The sequence below is a fragment of the Vicugna pacos genome, unplaced genomic scaffold (assembly GCF_048564905.1).
Source record: "Vicugna pacos unplaced genomic scaffold, VicPac4 scaffold_20, whole genome shotgun sequence".
NCBI classification, from domain to species: Eukaryota; Metazoa; Chordata; class Mammalia; order Artiodactyla; family Camelidae; genus Vicugna; species Vicugna pacos.
Genome location: NW_027328741.1, coordinates 77,771,853 through 77,790,995, shown reverse-complemented (window position 1 = coordinate 77,790,995; position 19,143 = coordinate 77,771,853). Strand labels below are relative to the sequence as shown.

The following is a 19,143-nucleotide window of genomic DNA, read 5'->3' as shown; positions in this document are numbered from 1 at the left end:
ACCTGGAAGGTCTTTGTAGCCATAGGTGGCGCTGTTGCACTTTCTTACAGTCTTGATATTCCTGTTTGTAAAAGAAGGCTTAAACAACATTATTTTATTTTGATTTCTTTGCTTAATGTTTCAGAATAGCCCAATGTCCATTATGTCTGTCTACCTGGAAAAATTATTCTGCTTATATCTTAGTTTTATTCTGTCATGTCACTGTGAACATTTCAGACTTGCTTTGCAAACAATGGCAAAATTCGTCTTGTCTTCCAGTGTTAGAAACCAGTGAGCTGGGATTTTGTAAAACAGCTAGAAGCAGCCTCTGGAGCACCTTAAAGCTGAAAAGTGTACTGAGTTCCCTGAGTATTGACTCCGCCCCTGTGTGTTAATTGGTGGTAGGAGATTTGGTGCATTTACCAAGGGGTGTAGTTTTTGACTTGGGTTTGCGTGCACGCGCTGCCACTGAGCCACGTGAGCCTGAGTCAGTTCGTTTTGAGATTTTCCCTCATCTGTGAGATGGGGACATTCGTATCTGCTTTGTAGAATTGTGAGAATTAGAAATTTTGTAAAGTGTTTACCACAGTTGGTATGTCAAGAGGGCTCAAAAACTTTAGCTGCTGTTTTGTGTGAAGCCATCATTTGAGAGTCTTTGGCAATTACTAAGAAACAGGAAAATAAGAAAAGCTGGTTTTATGATGAGAGATATTTGAGGAGGTTCCATAGTTCCTATACCCATAATTAAGCATCAGCAGAGTAAGAAATGTTACACAGTCGTCCTGAGCCAACGTTAAGCCACAGAATTATTTGTTACTTCATATATGTTGGGGCCTAAGGAGATCCAATACTTATACACATGTTGTTTCCAGCAGCCAACTGAGAGATGACACAAAAAAGTAGGCATGCTATAAATGTCTTCTTTGTTACTGATGAAGCCACATTCTCCATGAACTTCAGGGCTGTGGGAAATGCATGTCATGAGACTGTGTCCCAGAATTAGAGACTCACGCTGTCCCAGATATCTCTGGGCCACAGCGAGCCTTCCCTTGAGAGGACCTGCCCCTTCATGCACAGGGCTTTACTGCCATGGAACTGAGCATCCCGGGTGCTTCCCAATGGTAACAAACACTGGAGGGAAAGGAAGGGTTTCAAATGCTCTGCTTGTCTTCCCAGACTCACACCTCACTCTGTTACTGTGATGAAGGCTAGCTGTGGGCCAGGGGCCAGGGGTGTGAAGGGAGAAGCACTCTCCATGGCCCAGAGGAGTGGTTAGGAGGCATCCCCTCACGCGGTTTTAACAGGTGGTGAGATAGAAGAAAAAGGTGCTCCCCAAGAGTTTATAAAAGTAGAAATAAGGATTTTCTTTGTGACTTAGACTAACCAGGAAACACATAAATGATTAGAAGTGAGACTGGTAAATCACTTTGATATTAATTTAACATTTGTTGAGCACCAAAAGTGTGCCACATTCTTTTCTGAGAGTTTTACAGAAATGAATCCTTCAATCTTCTCAACAAGCGAGTAAGGAAGATTTGATTGTTGTCCCAGGTTTACAATGTGAAAATTGAGGCATACAGAGGGTAAGTAAGTTGGCCAAAGTCACAGAACTAGTAAGTGGCAGAGCTGGTATTCAAACCCTGGTTGTCTTGTTTTGAGGCTACCAGAGATGGGCTTTGGGTGTTTAGCGTTATCTGTATCCCTGAATCTATGTACACCTGTGCATAAGTTAGCCCAGAAAGGACAGGGAAAGGAGAGTTACACAGGTGCTCATAGTCGTATCTTGGCCACTGTCCACGGAAAGTGCACTGTGATTAGCGTTAATTGTTTTCCAGGCAGTATATCAGTTCTTATAACAGAAATCTAGTCCATTGAGTTAATCTAGAATCCCTTCCTGCTCTGCTTCTGTCCATGTTTGCCATGTGACTGCCTGCCCGTGATTGGGCGGTGGAGGAGAAAATGTACTCATGGTTGAACTCTGATATTTCAGTCTGGTTCATAGTTTCACATCTTCTGTTACATTAGTAATTTAAGTTTCTGGTTTTCTTTCATCAGTGTGTGATGGGTTTGGTTAATGTGAAATCAGTCCATGGGAGCCCAGGGGTGCTGACGGTATAATTTCTGAGCATGTGTGTCACTTCAACTCGAGCAGACCTGGCTGGAGGATTTCCACCAACCGCACTGATTTCCCCCAACAGCGGGGTCCTCTCCCACCCCCGGATGTGAGGCTGGGAGCTCTCTGAGTAAGCCAGTCAGAGGCCAAGTCCACCAATCAGAAAATGATGAAGTACCTAGAAGTGGGTTTAATAGAAGAAAAGGGCTTCCAGGTTGTCTGATGGGATGTTCGAGTCCGTTTGGTGAAAAGCTGTCCACTGTCTGTGGTTGAGCTGCTTCTTTGCTGTTGAAAACTCTCGATTAGATGAAGGGATTTTAAAAAGCAGAAAGGAGTGATTTCAGGTCTTACGTCCACACAGGTGAGAAGTGCTGGATGACCGCCTGTGTGAGGCATAGACAGAGTCTTACAAACTTCATAAAATAACTTTAAAAGCTCTTCTATCTGAGTGCACTTCATATGGGGTCCAGTTCATCACTTGTGATGCTGAGAGGGCAAATAATTGATGATGGCAGAAAGGACACGGAGGCATCAAAAAGGTCTCAGTCATTTTCCCTTTTTAAAGGATGCGGCACAGTGTAATATATTTGAGCTGGTTTTCCACTGAACAATTTTTAGTGTTTTCTGGGGCTCCCCAGTGCCCCAAACTTCCGTGCAGCTTGGTGTCCCCTCAGAGCAGCTCTGTCAGTGCTTGCCCTGGGCTGACGCGGTGTCACGGGGAGCAGGACGGTCAGCGTCCCCGGCTCCTCCGAGCTCCGTCTCCTCATCCGCGGAGCCGGGTTCCTCATCCGTGTCTACTTAGTAGGGTTGATGAGAATCACACGTGATGGTGGTCAGGTGTGATATGTGGTTGTCTCTGTGATTGGCATATAGTCAATATTTGATACAAACACTTTTTTTGCATAATTGTAGCCCATAGATTGCAGTGGTTTTTAGTCTGCATTTTTTTATAACTTTATTATTTTTAAATATGCACTTATTTTTATTTATTTTTTGGAGGTAATGCAGAATGAAGCCAGGACATTGTGCATGCTAAGCAGGTGTTTTACAACTGAGTAATACACACCCTCCTTGTCTGCACTTGAAAATAACTATTGCAATAAACAAAATAGCTCTTAAACACCATCAAGTTACCTAGTCTCGGTATAGACAATTGAACATGTATGCTATTTTAATAAGAATAATTGTTGTTGAGAAATAATTTCTGAATCTGTTAATGTGTTTAAAAACGATCATAGGTAGTGATAAACACGAATCTTTGATCCAGTACTTCTTAGGGTCTGTTTTGCCATCAAGGGAAATTACATTCTACAGAGAAGGCTAGTTGGGTCTCTTTGGTATTTGGATGGCTTAGCAGATGATCAAGTCTTTCAAAAGCTGACAGTTTTGTATTTTAAACTAACTAAAAAGTTATCTTCTAGAAGTTGTAAGTACTAAGCTTGTGAAGTGCCCAGTAATCCAGGGGTAAGTGTCTGTGTCTGTGTGAACGTTTGTGTGTGTGATTTCAGGAAGGTAGAAATAAGTTCCATATAGGCTTCGATACCTTTCTCCTTCAGTTCAAGGTTTAGGCATATATATACACAAATAAATTGATATTGTTTGTCATTTGGCATATTGTTGGGAATAAGAGCTTCTCATACTTGTTTCAGAATGTTTGGGGAGAATGAGCTTAGAAAATGGGAGGAGAAAGAGTCAAGGAGGCATTACACACTTTGTGCAGGATATGAGAAACAGTAGCTTTTCATTTCTCTTTTCTTCTAAAGCAAATTGGTACTGAATTGTAACCTAGTATTACTCAGAATTGCTTTTCTGATCAGATACAAGTGCCTCAGATTTTTCAAGGCAACATGAATGATGAAATGTGTTTTAGCATTTATCTTTAAAAGTAGTTTTATTTTTCAAGTAAAAGGCTATTGCCTGTTCTTTCTTCCAGCAGCACAAGAAATTCTCATTGATCTATGTACATGATCTATGTGCTTAGTTTCTATGGCTTTTTTTTTAAGGGCTTGTTTCATTGTGGTTTGAATGAATGTTTAAAATTTCTGGATTTTGATCTTTAGAACATGCTGATTTATCAGAACTGTTAAAAACCTGATTGTTATTTGGTCCTTGTTTGTTGGGGCAACCTATTGATTTCTTTTGTCTGTTAAAGAGGGAAATTCTTCCTCTAGCCTGCAGATCATTAAGTGAATGGTTAGCAGTGTGCCTTTAATATTATTTGAATGCATTGAGCATGTTTGTCCAGTGAATTTTGAATTGACTCATTATAATGACTTTGCTTTGGTCCTGTGACTTTTGCTCCTCTCCACAAGAATTTGAATTCTCTGTTGTATTTTGTATACGTGTTCTTAAGGGAAGAAATTTTGCATTTTTTACAGAGGTGGGTTTTCCTACCCCTCTGAATGCCTTCTTTAATTTATACAATAAATGTCTGTTATTGCAGTGCATAATTATTTCACAAACTATTTTTTGGCATAATCAGAAGCAATGACAAAGAATTATAATAAAAAATACGAAAACCTTCCTTCCTTTGAAGAATAGAAATCAGGTGGTCAGGCTCCCGCATGCTTTGTGCCTGACACACTTACTCTCATGTCATTGTGTATCATGATTCGGAGATGGGGTTGCTTCATGTTTATAGATTTTTGTTTTAACATTTGTGTTTAATTATTTCTCCAAGCTAATGTTTCCTGTTGGGTTTGTGGAAAGAGTAGAAGGGAAAAAAATTCTTTGTTATGTTTTCAGGAGGCCTGAGTTGATGAGAAAAGAGTTGAGGGTGGGCTGAGGAAGAGAGTGACACTTCCTCTCCTCCCGGCTGAAATTGATAAACAAAGAAATCAATTACGTTTATCGGAATTTGACTAATAGGAGTTAGCGAGCCCAAGCTGGCTAGATTTGCCCAATGGGAATTACTGAATTCACCTGCAGAATTAGGTGCTTTACTAAGTAGAAACAGCTTAGAGCAATCAGAAAAATCAGTAATATGATGAGATATAATGGGATTATAATAACTTTTATTTCTGAAACTTTTCTTCGGTAAGTTGTGTAGAGCTACTATTAAGTTTCAAGCACCAGGAGTTAAGAGTGTGGGTGGTTATGTAGGATCGTTATTCACGGATGTGTCTAGTCCCTGCTAGAGTGGCTGCAGCTGGCAGAAAAAGACTGACAGCCAGGATTTGTCATCCTAGGCTGTCCTCCATAATGGTTCCATGTGAGAGCCCATGATTGCGTTAACAAATTGTAACACACCCCAGCCGCCTGTGAACTTTAAGAAGAGAAAAGTATGCTTAGAAACTGCTTAGTAAGCAAGTACCTGTGCATCCTCACTCCAGTCTCCTTGCCTTAAAAAGCAGAGACAATGCTTTGCTTGAATAGCTGAGGTTTTAGATAGCACTCTGCTGGTTGCAAAGCAAGGACCGAGGCCCTCAGCTATAAATGCTGGGCTTGTGTGCTGTTAGAAAGTCAATTATCCCCAAAACAAGGACCTGGCTGGTCTGGTGGTCTGCTTTGTAATTCACATATCTAAAAATGTATCTTGTTCCCTTCACCCCATTACTTCCTTAAAATTAAACTAATCCTTTGTACTCATTGTGTATTCTACAATCTCTGCCTCACCCTGTCTTTCCCGAAGTTCCTCCTTACTATCACACAACTGCTAATGAATTTTCCTTTGATTATACACAATAAATATGGGAGCATTTGAGAGTCTCTTGGAGTTGACTCCCTACTCCCTCTCGATTTCTTGACTTTTTCCACAGAGTCTTGAATAATCATTCCATATCGGTAAGACTTCTGCCAGCCAGAACCCACAGTTCCAGGTGAGAACGATGCAGGCTTTATCTCTCCTACCAGATGAAGACAGAGAAGAGAATTGAGATCTGTTCCCTCGTGGTCCCTTCCTGCCCCAGGGCCACTGCAGTTCACCTTCAGCCTTCTGGCCTCTGCTCAGAGGGCCTCTGTCCCAGGACTGACTGCAGCCTTTTCTTCCCTTTTCAACATTTCCTGTGCCTTTCAGAAGTTGGTCTCTTCTCTGTAATACAACGCTGGCAGATTTGATGGTGGTCAGCGTGCTGATGGGCAGTCCTTTGGGGACTCCCAGGAGCCATGCTGATTTTCCTGAGTCTTTCAATCGGGGTTACAGAAGAGTCTAGCACCAGAGGAAGCCCATTCACGTGAGGTCAACAGAGCATTTCATCAGTTTCATTTTATTTTTAAATTTTCAGTGGAGAAATTATTTGTAGCAAACTGTTCCAGATTTTCGGCCGCCTGCTTTCCTCACCACGATTTCCTTGATGGCTCTGGTGCTTGTTTTAAGAACCAAGTTTCTTCTCTGTACTTTTGTAGCTGCTGGGCTTGCCCAATACTTGATCTGCATTTGAAGCAGAATGTTTCTTCGTAATGTCAAACTGATTTTCGTATTTCTGAATATTTCATGTACACTCAGCTACTGTTTCAAGTGAAATGCTCTTGTCCAACTCCTGTTAACTCACATTTGCTGATCTCCTGCTATCATGCTGAGGACAGTTTCTTCTTCCTCTAACAAAAGTTAGCAATTTGCATTTACTATGGAAGGTACTGGCCCGAGGTGCTTTTTTCTTAACAGTTTTAATACAATTCACCCATTAAAATGTACAGCGGTTTTTACTCTATGCCCAGAATTGTGTATCGCAGTCAATCTTAGAACATTTTCATCTCCCCAACAGGAAGCCCCGTATGCATAAGCAGTCATTCCCATCTTCCCATCCTCCCCCAGCCCCAAGGAGCCACTCTTCTCTCTCTGTGGGTTTGCCTGAGCTGGACATTTAATGTAAATCGAGTCACTTCTTGTAAGTGGAGCCGTCTATTGTGACTGACTTCTTTCACACTGAGTAGCGTTTTCAATGTTTGTCCAGGTTGTGGCCTGGGTCAGTGCTCTATGCTTCGCTATTGCTGAATAATATTCCACTGTATGGCTGGGCCCCACTGTTTACCCATTCATCACGTGATAGGCATTTGGGTTGTTGCTGCTTTTTGGCTGTGATGAGTAGTGTTGCCGTTAACATTCCTTTAGGAGTTTTTATGTGGACATTTGTTTTCAGTTCTCTTACGTGTGTTCCCAGACATCAGAATTCTGGTTCATTCAGAAACCAAATGTTCAACTCTCTGAGGACCTGCCAGGCTGTTTTCCAAAGTGGCCACGCTGTGTTACGTCCTCACCAGCAAGGGCTGCGCGTTCCGCTTCCTCTGTGTCCTCATTGGTGCTTGTTATACTTTTTTTTATTATAACCTATTGTAGTGAGTGTGAAGCGGTTTCTCCTAGTGGTTTTGACTTCATTTCCTTTACAGCTAATGATATTGAATATCGTTTCATTGTGCTTATTGAACATTTGTATATTTTCCTTGAAAAATACCTTTTCAGATCCTTTATTCACCTTTGAATTGAGTTGCCTTTTTAGTGTTGAGTTGTAGGAGTTTTTTTTTTTTTCCTTACATTTGGAGATACAAATTCCTAATCAGATAAATGATTTGAAAAAGTTTTCTCCTGTGTGTTGTTTTTTCACTTTCTGGATGGTGCCCTTTGAAGCAAAGTTCTAAATTTTGATGAACTCCAATTTATCTCTGTTTTCTTTGTTCCTTGTGCTTTTGGGGTATTATTTAAAATCTGAATTATTTTATTTAAACTTGTATATCTAAAATGACTTAATTCGTAGGACCGTTCTAGGAGATGGGTGTGGTTGTTCTCCCCAGTCTATGGATAGAAGACTGAGATGCAGAAAATTTCACTGAAATATCAGTGTCACAGCTACCCAGTGCTGTGGGAGTTCAGACCCTCATGTTTGTCCCCAGCAACTGTGCTCTTCACCACCATGCTCCACTACTGCCTGGAATCGTGAATGAAAACATCTTTCCTTTTTTGATTTCTTGTTAGTTTGTTTTCTCATTGGGGACCTCATCTCCTCATTTTCCTTTCGGAAACCAGTGTAGGTTTATTTTAGGTCTCATGTAGGCAGAAGCATTGCTATCAGTTAACTTCTTTATTATTCACTCTCCAGTGATGATTGTTGCTAGTTGATCTAATCAAGTCATGCTCAAGTCTTTCCTGCTCATGACACTAAAAACAGTCATGACTTACAGAATGCTCAAAGAAGGAAGTATTTGATTGATTTTATTTTGCTACCCAATCAAACCAATCAAATAAAAACCCCGGTGTTGACACAGATTATAAGCCCTCCAGAATGGGGTCACTGTCTTCCTTGTGTTTCATTGGTTCGGTCACAGTGTCTGGATAGTGCATTTCAGTCCAGCAATTTTGTGAGGATACGGTGCTCGTGAATCATTGTAAGGACAGAATTTTGACAATAGACTGTGTTGTTTATTTTATAAGGGAATAGATAATATAGAAATACTGCTCAGATCTATTTTAAAATTAAGCTTGGAATTTTGAGAAGAATTCAAGGAACCATACAAAGATCTTTTTCAATAATTTTAGATCTATCTTAGACATTTTGTGGTTATATAGCAGAATAACTTATCAAGTAGATTTGACAAGAGGAATGTAGTATTGATTATTTGTTTTAGTTGAAATATTCCAACTGGGATAAATTAATCAGTGCCTATAAATGAACAAATATGTTTGTATTTCTATGCAACATGAGAGAAGGCTTCATATGTTTGTATGTAATATATATGATTGTGTGTTTTAATCTGTCTGACAGTGTTTTTAAAGTTTTTAAGCAATGTTGTAACTTTAGAATTCTCCTAAGAAATACACTCCCCTAATACAGCAGTTTGTACTGTGTATCCTGCCTTATGCATGGGATTCCACTGTCCCCTCAGTGAGGAATTTCCTCTCCTATTGAGTTAGTAGCAGAGTTAAAGGAGCTGTGATTTCTAGGCCTTTGCTCTCCATGTGTTTGCAGTTGGCTGCCAATTAGGATTTTGCCTTTCTTGAGATTTCATTGTTCAATTAGAATTTTTGAAAATAACTATTAGTATGTTTCACTGGTCTCCCTAGAAACTTGATGTGTTTGTGCTTTTCAGTTTTCAAATTATGAAAATTGTATATGCACACTAGTTTTTAAGTAGTCCTTTTTCACTTGATATTTATTTACCTCTTTATAGTTAAAATAATTTTTTCCCAATGAATCAATTGTTGTGCATGTTTTAAAATATATCTTACTTTTTATTTTTCTTATTCTAACAGGTATATTCATGGTACAGAATTTAGAAAATAAGGATAAACACAGTAATAACTTAAAAATGGCCTCTAATCTCACCTGGAGATACAGTTGTAAGGTTTGAAATTGAGAATTACAAGTCCTCTCACATTGTTCTTGTTTTTCAAGTACGTTTTGGTTACTGAGACCCTCGAATTCCCATATGAATTGTAGCAGCAGCTAGTCATTTACTGCAGAGGAGCCCACTGGGATTGTGATCGAGACCGCGTTGAGTATACGGATCATTCTGGGGAGCACTGCCATGCCAAGAGCTCTGTCATTTGATCCATGAATGTGTGTGGTGTGTCTGTGCAGGTATTTAGGTCTTCTTTAATTTTGTTTCAAAAATGCGTAGAGTTTACATAGTATTATTTTACTTTATTTTTTTGCCTTTATACTGAGTACAAGTGTGCAAGGTACCGGGATCAGAATTGTATTATTGTCCCACCACTTGCTGCCACCATGGACGCTGCGGTCTTTCTTTGCCGTCTGTAAAATCTTGCACAAAATAGGATGTCAGTAACTCTCTCTTGAATGAATGATTATATGTTTGTTGGATGATGCTTGAGAGTCCTTGTGATGATGTCTTTTTCCCAAAATTTCCCCTCTTCTTATCTATGCCCTTTATCTTCCTTTCCTCCAGCCTGGGTTTCAGCCTGCCTGTGGCATTGATTTTCCCTGCCTGAGGACTCTTCCTTTCACTAGTTCACGATAATGTTACATGTGGGCTGTGGAAATATTTAGATATCAAGAAAGAGCAAATACATTGCATGCTAGTATTTTTAGAATTTGGTATTCTTTTATCGAATGAAATTAAATAAACCTGACACCCTGAGCCCTCCCCTGAGCTCTTTTTGCCTTCCTACAGATGATACTGCTCTGGTTGCTGCATGTGCCTTTCCCCAGCCTTCATTTTCGAGTTGAGTAAGTCACCATCACTGGAGCCCTCTCTTTAAAATGAAGAGAATACTTGCTCCTTCTCCAAGGTTGGGGACTTGGATGAGATGAGGTAACAGATAAAGAATGGAGCCCAAACTCATTCTGACACGTGCTCTTTCCGTTCTTTCTCCAGGGGAAAAGAGTACAGTTCAAAAATATAATGATTGTGAGCTAATGAGATAGACAAAACAACCGAACATTTATTACATATCCTTTCATGCCAGAAACAAATGTATTATACACACAAAAAGGACATAATGTATGGTAGTACTGTGGATACAAATGTGGGTCCGAGTTCTAGTCCTGCTCTGAATTGACCAGTCCTGTGAGATGGAGAACTGGTAGGTCGGCTTAGCCTCTCACGGACTTGTTTTCTGTCCTGCAGAGACGGGGCCCGCTAGGCGTCCCCCCCACCCCCGTAGAGGTGCTGTGTGGGATAAATAACGCGCGTTGGCAGCCCGAGCACACCTGCTCGTTCCTCGTAAGTGCAGGATAGCATAGCTTTTGTGGTGACGGCTTTGTGACCGTCCCGTGTTGACTCTCTGCTCCAAAGGGATGCCTTGTGGTTTGGATATGGGATTCCCATTTCTGTGAATACCCAATGATTGTGTTATTGGGCCCTGCTGATTTTAATCTATTCATTATAAAGTACATATTGTAGATATATTTTTCAACCATGCATGCTATTTTTCTTTTATTATTTATAATTCTACCCTCTCATCTCTTGGTGTGACTTTTCATGGAATCCAGGAAGCAGTCCTAAGCTACCTGCCTCTTCACAATTCTCCGTGGTGGTTTCCTTCCCTGACTAGAAGAGGGTTTTGCATAGGACATTTTCTTTGTTCCCCTTTCCTTTCTTCTTTCTGTTGACCTTTCCTTCAGTCCATTTACCTACCCACTGATTCTTCTGACTTGTTCCAAAACGCATTTCAGGCAGCTTACAGAAAAACAGATACCAAAATAAACAGGTGAAAAAATGTGGCCAAGTTCAGACAGTGAGGCTAGGAGGCGAGCCTGTGTGAGGGTTGCAGGCATGAGACACTCGCCTCTGCCCTGTGACTTATAAGATCGACAGCAGCAGTGTGCCTCAGGCTCCCAGCAGACACAGGGAAACAGGGTTTGTGGGAGATGCTCACTGGCTGTGAAATTAATAAGTGGCTGAGGAGAAGCCCAGCCTTTCCATCTACTAAGGCTTAGGAGAATATTTTGAGTGTGTTCCAATACCAGAGTATTGCATCTTTTCTTTTGTGAGAGTTCTATGTATAGTTGGTTACATTCTATACCTGGAAATTTCTCCAAAACTGCTTCCCACGTGAGTCCCATGGCTCAGGAATGGGGTGGTTCTGCTCATTGACGGGTGTTGGTCAGAAGCAGAAAATGACAGCCTCCAAGGAGCCTGGGATTTGTCAGTTATGTTTTGTCAGTGCTGTAGATTTCAGAAAATGCTTTCACCGTTTCTCTCCATCTGAGGAGGCAGCGTGCTCTCTTACCAGCATCAGGAGCTCAGGGCCACGGGATGATGGGGGATGCCTGCGCTGCCGTCAAGACAGCTGAGCTAGTCACTGCAGGCGCCGTGGTTTTACATAGTGCATTTCATGTTCTTTAATGGGTTTCAACAGATAGTTAATTAACTGAGTTAATTAACATTTAATAAATATGATGCTTTGTTGAAAAGACAGTTTAAAAACTGTTTCATTACTGAAATTTCAGTAGGGAAGATTCTTTATCTTATTTAAGCCTCTCTTTTAAAGTAACAAAGAAACAAGACAGGAAAAGCAGAGGATGATTTCTGTTCTTCCTCTCGGCTTGAAGGTGCCCTCACCTCCAGTGGCATCCATCCAGATACCAGCACTGACACTGGCCGTGCTCAGAACTGCCTCAGCCCTGAAGACACAACTGACAACTAGAAGGGGGCCACGCCCTGTTACAGCAGGTGCTCTCACTTTGTGGGTCCTTATGTAACTGCGTGGTGTTATTCAGGATCGCTCGTCCTACATTGTGTGACGCTGCTGTGGTGTCTCCTAGTTATTTGTTTCCGTAAGTACTCGTGCATGTTTATCAATGTGTTTTACTAGACATCTAAAAATGCTTTTTTCAGATGAAAAATAATGTGTATTTAATATAAAAGTCTGAAAAAAGGGGCAAAAGTGTCTATCCTGGTCCCACTACTCAGAGATAATAATTAACAGTTTAACATCTATTTTCTGTTCTTTTCATCAATGTGTAATACCTCTGTCATAAAAACCAGCGAGCACTCTATGCCTGATTACTATGTGGAGACCTCCATTTTCCATTCGGCTTATTACACGTTTTTCTACAATATTCTATCTCCCCTGGCATGACTTTTAATGACAAGTATAGCATTCTGTCTTGTGGAGGCATCATCCATTTTACTTCGGACTTAAATAAACTTTTAAATTCCAAGTATACTTAACTGATATACTGAAAAGAGAACTGTGGTTGTACCGAAAGGCCCCTACATCACTTCCCCTTTTTTCCTGAGAGTAAAAACTGCTGACAATGTGGAGTATATATTTCATGACCTTTATGCCAATGTCATATATATATACACATACATACAGACACGTATATGAGAAATCTATGTATATGTGTGTGTATATATACTTTATTGAAAAATAAAGCCATACTATATGTTTTCTGAAGCTCGGTTTATTCACTCAGGTGTATATCATAAACGTCCTCTCACTCCAGACTCACCCGGTCCTTTCAGATAGAGGGGTCTCCTGATGTACAGGTTTGGTCTCTTCTGCAAGGACAACTTTGGTGGGAGAGTGCTGTGGACAAGGCCTTGGGCCACGCTGAAACGCCGGCCCCTTAGTGCCCACAGCTCGCCTTTATTTGCCACATGATTTTCTTGATGGTGGACACTTAAGGTTTCTCCAATTTCCACTGTCAGAAAGTATGTTTGACTGGCATCATTCTCGTACAAACATTCCTGTGATATTGTATGAGTATTCGTTTAGTTAAGGATTCTGAAAATTTAGTCCCTGGATGTGACAATTACATACATCACAGGCTTCTTTCAAGTGACTCTAGAAATTCCTTCTCCAGTGGGGAATGAAAAGATGTAAAATAACTTATGTAACCAATTCTCTATTGCTGGATATGATTTCACTTCAGCTTTTCTTCCCACCATTGTATACAGTGCTGTGTAAATGCTCTGATGAGTACATCTTTTGAACTGATTTTTTTCTAAACGAAACGATTCCTAAAAGTGGAGTTGTGTCTGTGTGTACACACTTTTTTCAGAGTTTACATATCCATTGACATGTCATCCTCCAAAAAGATCTCACACAGTTTTTTCTCCCACAGATGGACACTAGCTAGAATATGTTTGAAAAATGTTTGGCAATATGGTGAGCCAAAGTGCTTTTTCATTGATTTAGTTTGCATTTGATGACCAGTGAAATATTGAGCATTTTTCACTCATTAGCCTTCTGACTTTTAAAAAGTGAATGATCCCTTTTGTCCTTTGCAAACATTTAAGTGAGGGAGCTTCTGGTTGCTTTGTGACAGCTCTTTGTATGTTATCAACATTAACCACTTGTCTTCATCAACATGTATCACAGAGCTTTTTCTTGTCATTTCTTGCCTTTCATTTTGTTCAGTAGGTTTATTTCTGTTGTGGCCCAAAATAATCTTAAGCTAGTAAATGTCTTCTTTTTGGTTTTATCCATGATAGTATTCTTAGAAATACTTTCTAATATTTACATCAATATCTGTAATTTTTCTAGTGGTCATTATGACTGGAATAGAATTTGCTTTTTCCAGGTGATTCTCTGATTGTCCCAAGACAATTATTGAATTCATACTTTGCTCTTTGATTTGAAATCCCACCTGTAAAAAATACTTATGCATACTACAGTCTCTTTTTGAGCTCATGGTTTATTTCTGTCAATCTTACTTTCTTACTCCAGTTTTATATCTCACATATTGTAAAAATTTATTTAATATCTGACAGTGTGATTTTTTTTTGATTCTTTCTTCCATCCCTAATTTTCTTGGCTAGTATTATGACTTTATTATTCCTGAAGAATTCTAAAATACTTTTTTCAAGCTAAAAAAAAAGGATAAGGGTTATCATAGGATATTTTAGTAAGTTTTGAATTATCTTTAGGAGAACGTACATCTTTACAAAACTGCTTTCCTCCATAAAATATGTTGATGTCTCTAAATTCACACATCTTTCTTTACCCCGCAGTACAGTCCTGTACTTTCTCCATGTACAACATGGGCATTGTTTTTGGGTGTATTCCAGATTATTGTTGATGTTTTTGTTAATTTTGTAAGTGAGAATTTTTTGCTATTATATTTTGTAAATGTTAAAACTGACACATAGAAAGGCAGAATCGGTTTGTAAATACTCACTTTGTAACTTGTACTTTAAAATTGCAAATATTAAGTAATTGTTACAGAATCCTTTCTTTTCTGTTTTTAAAAATTTGTTTCCAAGATTCTCAAAATGGTCATAGCTAAGTAGTATAGGTGGGGAAACAGATGGAGCGAGGTAGTGGGGCTCATGTACAAACTGTGAGCAGTTTTATGGCTGTCTTTTCGCTGGAAAAGCCACGGAAGATCCCAGGTCAGACCAGGCGTGGTTTTGTATGCACTTGAAGGCCAGCTTTCCTGCATGTATGGTGAAGCCTGGTGGGCGAGGCTGGTAGATGATCAAGGTCGAATGGAGGTTATTGGCTGCAAAATGTGCTGTGTCTGAGAACTGGAGACCATCGCCATGGGAAATGCTTGGTGCTGGAAACAATGCAGGGGAGCTGGGGAGCCTGTGTGTTAAGGATTTTCGAGCCCTGGGAGTGGGAAGTTCAGATTCTGCATTCAGATCTGAGTATGAATTCATCCTCTTTAGTTTACTGGTCCTCTGACTTTTGTCAAGTTATATTCCCTCTTTCAATTCCTGTTTTCTTGTCTCTCAAAATAGGAGAATTACCGCCTGCTGCTAAAGTGTTTGATCAGGGTAAATAATTTGTGTCTATAAGATGCCACGTACAGTCACAGTCTAAGTGAGAAATGGGCTGTCGCCTCTTCTTCTGCAAGTTAGTGCTTGACAAGACATGGGGGAAGCCAGCCCCTAATTTTTGTGTGATGCAAGTAGGAAAAAAATTAACGTCTTGCCTTTCCCTAGCAATATTCTTACTCCTTTGCTTCATTTACCTCTTTCCTTTTTTCCTTTCCCCGTTCCCCTCCTCCACCAAAAGAGAATGAGACTCTCAGAACACTAGATTCAAATTACTTTAAATGTTGGCTCATCCCCATGAAATGACAGTGACATTAAAAAAAAACCTGTACACATCCCAGACTTGATTGTATTTGATTTACACACACACACACACACACACACACAATCAGGCTACATTCCACTTGCAGAGGGAGAAGGACTACTTTTTCTGAGTTTTCATTCACTGAGCGTGAGGACAAAGTCTCTTACGCAGACATACACCAGGCTCCGTGCATGGTGTTTTTAATTGGATTTCTGCTTTGTCGCCATAGATATAGTCTCCTAATAGAAGAGAGAAAGTGGACACATAGAGATTCTGGTGAGATATTGGTGTCATCATATTTGAGTTGGAAAGGATTTAAGAGAGCATGGAGTCATAACTATTTATGGGTGAGTATCCACGATGGTGTAACTTTGACAAGAATTTGGGTCTTCTGCCATTGTGTCCACATAGTTGAAGAGGCAACTGGGCAGGGGATGGCAGGGTTCCTTCTTGCTTGAGTTCCAGGGTCATGCTACTTTTTATTGCTCAGCTGCCTTTAGTTTATGTCCATGAGACCTCTCATGGGAAGGTCACTCTGTCCTGATAGAATGAGTTTCTTATCAACAAAAAGCTCTGGACCCACTCATATTTCCCAGAGTTTTCTGCTGACCTGCTGACACTTTAAATAAATGAGAACTAAGAAACTACTGAATATAAAATCCTTATTGTTATCATTTGCCCTCGAGTTCCATAGGAATGAGGTGCTGTCTTAGGCTGTCTAAAGCTAGATCTGAACAAAGATAGGGTGATAGGCTGTGCTGCTGGACCTCTCCAGTCGAAGGGTTTTCCACCTTAGTTTTTAGAATCAGGCAGATGAGCTCAAATCTTGCCTTTACCAGTTATTATCTTTGTGACGTGGGGGAGAAACTGTTCTTTTTTGTGTCCAATTTTCTTTATCTGTAAATAAGTTCTGTATGTATTTTAAGGTTTCTCGTTTAGAATTGAATGAGCTAATTCCCTCATTTATACCTGAAATAGTGATCGTGTGGTTCTATGCTGGTGATTTGGTAGTTGATTACTAAGGGACTCGGCAGTGAGAATGGGGGTGGGGGACCCCTGGATAATAGAGCTTATATTCCAGAATATGCTTGTAAAAGACTGGATGTGCAGTGGATTTTTAGAAAATATCCACTCATTTCCTAGTCTGCATTGATTGTGTATATATCTTTATACTAATATATGAACAATTTTTATTGTAATTTAAACCTTATTAGTATTTAAATATGTAGCTATAAAAATATGTGAAATAAAATGATTTGTCTTTTATTTTCTTTTCAATAAGCAACAAAATAAAATAGAAAAAATTAGTTTTGAAGGAGTAGAAATAATTTTATTTCCGTGGAATCAATTCCGTATAATAGATTTTTTGGTCATGTTGTTAAACAGCATGTAAAATTGATAGGGTGTGACATACTGGAAATGAGGAAACAATGGAGACATACTACCTCCAATGCAGTCATTTTGTTACCAAGTCCAAACTCGTTCTGCTTGCTGCATGACAGGCCAATAAATCGGGAGTTAAGATGTTGGAGTTAGGAATAGTGACTTTATTTGAAAAGCTGGCTGACCCAGAAAATGGCATACTGATATCCAGGAGAACTCTCTTCCCCAAGTCAGAATTCAGTCTCATTTTATAGTAAAAAGCGGCGGGGTTGTGGTCGGTTGTTGCAAACTTCTTGCTGTACCAATTGTTTGTCCTTGAAATCCTTTGATCTTGCAGCTGTCCATGTGGGTCAAATCATGGTGTCCCCCTAAAACCTCTAAAAAAAAAATAGGTTATTCTCTATTTTGCAACTTTCCATCTCTACGTAAGTGTAGAAGAGCTAACATCCTTAAAGATCAGAGCCCGGAGAATAGGCTCCCCTGGATATTTCAGGCTAAAGGCAACTATCTTTTACAAAAGGTTCAGAGATAGCAAGTCTGAGCCTAGAAAACAGGGTACAGGTCTAAAGCCAAACGAACATATCTAACATGGAGTCAAATTTGTTCTTTTGTATTACAACTTCTTTTTCCACCTCATAAATAATTTTAGTAAGAAACGAGCAATTTTTTTGTTTTTGCTTCTTAATTACGGATATGTGGGCCAACTACAGTTTTATGAGCAGGGATGCTGTGCGTGCCTTGGGGTCACAGCAAACTCTTCTTGGGGGTGGCCGACCCTGCAACATGTCTGATGCCCCGTGAGTGTTGGTGAGGGTCCCCCTAGCCAGGGGCTCTCTTCAGGTACCAGCATATGGGCATTGCCCTCTGGAGACCTCTTTTTCAGCTGCAGGAAATTTTTTCAGATACTGTGATGGAAAAATCACTCCAGCTGGGGATAATCAGGGAAAAAAGGAAGAGGAAAAGGGCAGGGAGTAGAGTAGATGAGAAAGACAGAAATCAGGGAGCCTGGGGGCCTGGGAGCGGGGCCTCGGGAGAGAGAGGAGCATAGGTGGGGAGGGGCCCGGCTCCGGAACCAGCTCCTGCACCTGTCCCCGCACCCAAACCACACAGGCATTAATTGGGCCCAAGACTCTCTCCCGGTCTGGATGTCACCCTGGGCAGAACCTTGAGAATCGAAGGTAAGGCGTGAGAGTCACTCATCTAGGGGGTCACTGAGGACTTTGGTCAAGTCCACAGTGCCTTTTCTAGTCATGTGCCTTCACCGGTTCTTTATCTCAGCATCTGAGAAGCAGGAACAAGGAACTCATGGAGAGATCTAGGAAGACATCTGACTGTGTTAAGAGACGACAGTCACAGCGACACGGGGAGTGAAGACACTTGCAGCAAAGTAAAATAACTTCACAAATATTGCATCACAGCTGCAGGTGTGAGAGAGCCTAAGCCTGTCTCAGAGTGCAGGGGACAAGAGGAAAGGAATGGTAAAATTAACACTGACAATTGAAATTTTGTTTAATAGCCTGCTGCTGTTAATTGTATCACTTGAATGTATGCAGGTGTATTTCAATGAGCATTTATATGTTCACACAACCACACCAGCCCCTGTTGCTCCCATCGGAGATGGGATTTCTCAAACACAGTGCCCCTCCTGCTTGGGTGGGTCAGGCTGCGGGTCCTCGCCTGGTGCCAGGCTGCTACAGGGCACTGAGTCCCCGAGGCACGGCCTGGGAGACATGACAGGAACATCTCTGCTGTTGAATGGGGGCCTCCTTTTCCCCCTGCAGTGCAAGAATGCCGGTGAGTCAGTTAGAAGCATGCATCCAAGCCGTCCTACCATGTCATCACCATCTTGAAGCGGTGACAGAATCTTTTGAATTTCTCCAGAATGTGGTTTACAATCACCTTCGTCAAGTGAGTGTGTGTCCCCTTACAAGTAGAGGAATTACTGCCGTTTCCCTGGAAAATACTCACCACTAGTCCATCTGATTTTTCTGTGCTAGGATTCAGTATGGCATGCTAAAAATTCTTCAGTCAGATCTTGAAACCCTGATGAAGAGGATTATTTATTTCATGTCTTTATATGATAGAATTTTACTTTCAAAATTCAGAGTTTTCGGTTCTTGGAGGAAATTTTTCGGGGGTTGGAGAAACAACATTTTTCTTACCATGTTTGTGACCTGTTGCTATATGCCTCTCACCTGTCTTCCGTCACTTGTGGGGCTGTTCCATTTGTGACCCTGTC

General features: G+C 40.6%; 1 protein-coding gene and 1 long non-coding RNA gene across 3 annotated transcripts in view; one reads left to right on the top strand and one right to left on the bottom strand.

Moving 5' to 3' along the window:
* LOC140694037 (uncharacterized) overlaps positions 1-19,143 on the bottom strand; it is a 333,619-nt gene that overhangs the window by 245,652 nt on the left and 68,824 nt on the right. The window lies entirely within an intron of this gene.
* LOC140694017 (trafficking protein particle complex subunit 9-like) overlaps positions 1-19,143 on the top strand; it is a 59,812-nt gene that overhangs the window by 17,089 nt on the left and 23,580 nt on the right. The window contains exon 3 of one of the 2 annotated variants that reach the window (XR_012069743.1): positions 15,751-15,843. The exons of the other annotated variant lie outside the window; for it this stretch is intronic. The gene's annotated coding sequence lies outside the window, so the exon portion shown is untranslated. Of the gene's footprint in view, positions 1-15,750; positions 15,844-19,143 lie in introns of those variants that run through there. 2 annotated transcript variants of the gene reach the window in all.